Source organism: Lissotriton vulgaris, chromosome 2_1, assembly GCF_964263255.1.
Source record: "Lissotriton vulgaris chromosome 2_1, aLisVul1.2, whole genome shotgun sequence".
NCBI classification, from domain to species: Eukaryota; Metazoa; Chordata; class Amphibia; order Caudata; family Salamandridae; genus Lissotriton; species Lissotriton vulgaris.
In genome coordinates, this window is record NC_141687.1 from 385,386,407 (window position 1) to 385,392,852 (window position 6,446).

Consider the following 6,446-nt stretch of genomic DNA (forward strand, 5'->3'; position numbering starts at 1 on the left):
CAGCAGGTCGTTCCTCCACCCCAACTGTCATATAGTTTCTGCTTACCTATATACCGTGTTAAGTTAGCATGAGCTTATTAAATGTTTAAACGCCATTTTACCTTTTGCTGCTTCTGCACACAACACATAATTGTTGTTTTAGCTTTCAACCCTGAAGAGCGTTGTGATTTACACGAGAATAATATGTTATTGCTCTGATAACAACTTTGCTTAGTAAACGGTGTCTGTACAGTGAGTACTGAAGCCTTCAAGGATAACTAAACACAGTGTTGTTGTAAGGTCTGATCTTCGCACTTTCCTAGACATAACATAAATGCAGCTGCTGCCAAATCTGTCTTTAGGCGCGTTTTATATTGCTTTGCTAAGAGCACACAAACACACTTGATGGTGCTTCGCATGCAGAGAGCTGGTGGAAGATGATGTGAGCCTCTGCCACTTGATAGATTGAGGTATGGGGTCGCCCTGCTAAAACCCAAAGAGACCTTCTTAGATATAACACAATATGCTAGATAGGGAGGGTGAGAATTAGGTGTTGTTAACTCCTATTCATTTCAACATTTTAGCATGTTGTCACCTTTTGCCTTTTATGGACTAGTAACTATGCTGATAACTTTGCTTTTTATAATATGTTTGCTTGTATTATCTAAGATACTGCGTTTGAGAACCCTGCATTAGTAAATAAATATTTCAAATATGCACGAGTCCTCATTTACTCCACGTTCTGGTTTGAAATGATTATATAACGAAAGAGTGTCTATGTGGTATTCTAAGATCATGTTCTGGTTTGTCTAAACATTGGGAGTTTATTATGACCAATGAGACACTATAGCTAGCTCAGTAAGGGGATTTTGGGAACTGAGGTGAGTTTTGGGCCATCCTAATTCACTGAGGTTCCAAATCTCTATGCACAGTTCTGTAGGATAACGGAATCCCTGCTACATGATGCCCAACGCATGGGTGGTCTTATATCATGACACTTGAGTAGTATATCATTCAATCCTTAACCCCTTCACTGTCGTTTCTGGAAAACGGTGGTGTCGGATACAAACCTACCTATTTGTGAAATAGGTCTTTTCAAGCTTGAATCTTTCTAAAAACGGTTTCCTTGAATTACTACCCAGTTGTGGACATTCCGCAACATAGTCGCATTGCGGTGCGCAATCATTTGCAGAATTACAATGTCCCAGTGGATGGCATGGCCGTGATAATGGTGGTGAGTGCGGATATTTGGCAGCATAGAGTTTGGTTTGGTGGCGCCCTCCCCCATTCTTTAACCGCTCCGAGGTTAGGTCCTTAGTCCATTCCAGGCGCGAATTGGCCTGTCTTGGCTGGATTTACTCCTCATCCTCTACACGGTAATTGCTCCTTGGTTGAACTACGTAGATTACACATAGTGTCCATTAGCGTTATTTGAGCTTTGGTGCAGTACATCACCCGTAATCTTCCGGGTGGGCCCCCGGGGAGTGCGGCGCTTCCGGCTGGACAGGGCGGTATGAAGCTCAGTCCCGTAATGGTCAACGCTGTGATGGGCAAGCGTCCCCAGGATAAGGATGATTTTCCTTTCTGGCTTGCCGAGAAGTTTGACCAGCTGGAAGCAGTATTTCCTAATACGGCTCCTGGTGAAAAACACAGGATTATGACGATTAGTTTGCCCAAAGACTTGGCCCCTGAAATCGGTGACTGTGAATCCTGGGGTAAAACATTTGCGGCGGTCTATGCGAGGTGTTACGGCGCTCCGTCTATGGCTGTCCTGCCTACAGTCCTTAAGCGTGTTCAGGATGAACACGGACCTGAGGCTGCGGTTGAATTGGGTATGCGCCTGTGTGGCACCTTTGATGTGGTTTGCGATCTCATTCTTGCTAATGTCAAGGGGGATGCAGTGAACTTTCAGGTAGCCAATGCTTAGGCGGCGCTTCCCGATGCCGAGAAACCGCGACAGTTACCGAGGATTATTGTAGAGGCTTATAAAACCGTGGGTCGCAACAGTAGGGGACTAAAACCTTTTTCTACTAAAGAGAAAACGCAACCCCAAGGGCAGAAGTCTGAAACGGACGTTCAGCCCAAGTCCAAAAAACAAAATTGGCCTAAAAAGCAAAAACAGGGAAAGCAACAGCAACAGAAACAGGAGTCTCGTCCTGCGTCTCCATCGCCTGCGCCCACAGAACGTGTTTATGACTTGCGCGATCGCGCGACGATTAAATCACCTGATCGATTTCAGGTTTCTGATCAACGCTCTCCTCGTTCCTTTTCAGGACTCATCGGCCTTGGCGACCGGTGGAGGAGGAGGCGGACGGGGTCGGGGTGGCCAGCAAGGACGTGATCAGCCCCGCCCGGAAGAAGGTGCAGGAAAGCAGGACGGCTCTACGCCGAAAAGACCGCAGTTTCAAAAGAAGAGAGTCGCCGCCTTAACAGCGAAATATGCCACAGATAGTGAGTACGCGGCTTCGGAATCTGACATGGGCTCTGACCTTGCTGGACAGCGCGGCAGAGATTACCATAGTGCGAGAGGCCCTGCGTCCACTACTGAAGGTGACAGCGACTGACCGGTTTGTTGTAATCGAAACAGCTGATAGTAGAGTTGCTCCCCCTGACAGACTTTATGAAATAGTCCTGTTAATTGAAGGTGACATACAACGTACCATAAAAGGGGTATTTTGGGAAAATCTTTCGTCTACGTATGACATTTTGCTTTCAGAGGCTGACTGGCCCCCATCTTTTGTTCTCGCAGCTCCGCGAGGGGAGGAGGTGATCCTCCCCAGTTTCGCGCACACTGTCTCGAAGGAGCATGCGCTGAATTTTGCAGAAGAGTGGGCTAAGGCACTGGCGCCGGCTCTGTACCGTACACATTGTGGTTGGGATAAATTTTCCCCAAGCCACGAGATTCCTTTACGGTCTCAGCCGCAGCCTCAACCACAATATCCCATTCGACGTGAAGCAAAAGCTTCCGTCGTGGCAACCCTTGAACAATTGGAATATCAAGGTGTGATTGAAACATGTGTGTCACCTATGAATAACCCTCTTTTTACTGTGACCAAACCAGACGGTTCATATCGTTTGGTATTGGACTACCTGCATTTAAACTCACATTGCCGTACCTGTGCAGTACAGAATGCTCACGGCTCTGCTTTAGTGGATAGTCTTGTGCGTAAGCGTTTTAAGACCACGCTTGACATTTCCAACGGTTTTTATGCCCATCGTTTGGATGGTCTAAGTTCCCAATGGACCTCCTTTACTTGCGGCGGTGTGCAAAAACAATTTCGACGTTTGCCTATGGGCTATAAGATTAGTCCTGGGATTTTTACTGCCCGCATAGTCTCTCTTCTAGAGAGAGTGGACCCGGATGCATGCTCGTATGTGGATGACATTTATCTCACAGACGACGAACTTTGGGAGCATCTGTGTCGTGCTGACCGCTTAATTTGTAGCTTTGCAGACATGGGTTACAAATTCAACTTTGCAAAATCGCACATTGCAGAATATGCAGTGTTGTTCTTGGGCTACGAGCTCAATGATGAGGGTAGAGGTTTGGCTCCTCACTTTCTGGAGAAATGCGCACAACTGCGTGCTCCGACAACTCTGAAAAAATTACAGTCTTTACTGGGTTTTTTAAATTTTGGGAGGACATACATTCCGGAATATGCCCAGCGTATCAAGCCTTTGTATGCTTTGATACAACCAACTTTTTCCAAATCATGCTGGCTGCCTGAGCACTCAGCTATTCTGCAATCTTTGCAGGCTGATCTGCTCACTTCTAAATTTTTACTGACTCGTGACAACCACACCAACCTGGTGATAAGAATCATCCCTGGGACGGTGGGTTTCACGTACCTTACTTTTAATGAAGGAGACACAGTACCTATTGCTTACAAGTCACATTCATACACTTCGGCTGAAATGCGATTTTCCACTGTGGAGAAAGTTTTAACAGCTGTGCAGATGTCAATTCTTAAGGAACGTGCTCTGTCACAGGGAAAACGCATGTTGGTTGTTACCCTGTGTCCTGCCTTAGAGGCAGTTACGAAAGCCAGTGTACCTAATTCTAAAGCTTTGCACCCTCGGTGGATTCAATGGGCTGCTTCCTTGACGTCCTCGGATGTCACGTTTATATTTGACACCTCATTAAGGTCGCAGGAGTTTTTACAGTATGAACTCGTTCATCCAGCTCCTTTGGCTATGCGACCTTTGGAAGATTTCCATTGCATCATTTACACTGATGGTTTGGCGCAGGTTGCGCATGGCTCTAAACAGGCCTACGTTTCCGCATGCGCCATTGTGGTAGGTGCCATGGTGAATGATGAATTCAAGTCCAGAGTCGTGCACATGCAGACTCTAGGTGACAGCACCGCCCAATTGGCTGAGCTCCGTGCTCTGATGCTTGCATTGGAGTACGCAGATCCTAGTGTGACGACTCTTATTGTTAGTGATTCCTATTACTGTGTCCAGTCTTTCAATGAAAACTTGAACTTTTGGATTCAGAATGAATTTCGTGATTCCAAGGGTAGCACAATAAAACATAAAATGATCTGGGTCCGAGTGGCTGAGCTTAAAGAGCAGTTGCCACTTGTGTTTGTGATTCATACTCTTGCCACCAGCGTGTTGGAGTTCACGCTGTGGGTAACTCGCTTGCTGATGAAGCGGCGAAGTCAGCGGTGTCTACATATTTAGTTGCAGCAGTTACACGGTCCAAAAGTAAGATAGATGATGACATCTTGGCGGCGGTGGCTGCCACTGAGAAGGGAGGTAAATGTCCTACGGGTTTCCCTTCGAAGTACACATGCCACTTAAGTCCCGATAAGCTTCCTTATGTGAAGCTTCCTGTAGTCGGGGATCGGTTGATTCCCAACTCTGACCGCAGGAATACATTGATTACAGCGGCACATGAAGGTATGGCGTCTGCGCATGCGGGCGTCTCGGCCACTGTATCACTGTATCAACGTTTCTGATGGCGGGGACTGTACAAACAGACGCGCGATTATGTCCTTCAATGTGACATTTGCCAGCAGATCAAGCCTTCGACTGCTGCGCGTCCGCCACAGACACAGTTGTACATATCTAATAAACCGCTAGGTTGCGTTTATTTAGATCACTGCGGTCCTTTTTCTTCTGATACTGCATAGAAGTATATCTTAGTAGCAGTTGATTCATGCACACGCTTTGTGTGGGTCTGGCCCCATCGCAGCGCTGATTCACGGACTGTCATAAGAGATTTGTGTGTCTTTGTAGATATTTTTGCCTGTGGTACCTTCCATTCGGATTAGGGTCCGGCTTTCGCCTCTAAGGCGTACAAGGATGCCATGATTTCGATGGGGGTCCAAGTCAAGTTTTCGTCTCCATACAGACCTGAGGGTAATAGTGTAGTGGAACGAATGAACCGTGACTTAAAGCAATCATTGACAGCTCGAGTTATAGGCACTGGCAGAAACTGGCTGGCCCATCTCAATGGCGTGCAGCGTGCTCTTAATAATCTCCCTAGAAGGTCTCTGGGTGGGCGGACCCCATACGAGATGCTCTTTGGTATCAGGATGTATGTCCCGGACCTTGACGGTCTAGACTGCGTGGCCCAAGCCACAGCCTTTGACGTAGATGAACATTGCAATGTTTTACAGGATCTACAAAAGATGAGAGACAGTCTTGCAAAGGAACATTTGCCCTCCACATCGGATGATGCGTTGCAGATCCCGGTAGTTGGCTGGCTACCCCAAGTTGGAGAACTGGTTCGAGAAAAGATCGATAACAAAAAATAATTTGGTCCTTCCTATCGAACTCCGGTTCCTGTGCTTGGAGTGAAGGGCACAAGAACAGTCATTTTACCACCACTTCCAGGTCGTAAGGAAAAGAGGTTCATCTCAATTGACAATGTCAAGATACACAGAGTGGCCGATTCTTCTTAGTATGACACCGGCGGTCTCTAGTCCTTCGATTGTGAGAAATTCTGTTTTGGCCACTGCTTCTAATCCTGAGCCAGAAGTGGCCATCGAGATGCCTACCATTTCCAGTCCTTCATTGAGTACTTTGCCTGGTACTAACGTTGACGAACTTGATTATGCTTACCCAACTGACTTATCTATGCCTGATTTGCAAACACGTTTGGCCACAGAATCCAGATTTTCATTTGACACTATATCGCATAACTCGAAAAAGACCTCACGTTTTGCAATTTATGCCTGTTTATTTTAAAAACATTTTTTGATACCTCCTTGGACATATATTTAGCTGGTTCTTTTTTCAATTTACCTTTTTATGTCAATTGGTTTTGTGTTTTTTTTTTCCGAATTGTCAATGGACACTATGTCGAGGAGAGAACATGCATTCGGCATCTAAATGGAACTTTGGCCCCCCTTTCCTCATCACATTCAGCACACAGACTGATGAGAGACTTAACTTTTGTTAACATCACTGCTTGGCCTGTCCTTGATGGGATTGTGTGGGATGCGGTTAAATTTAAA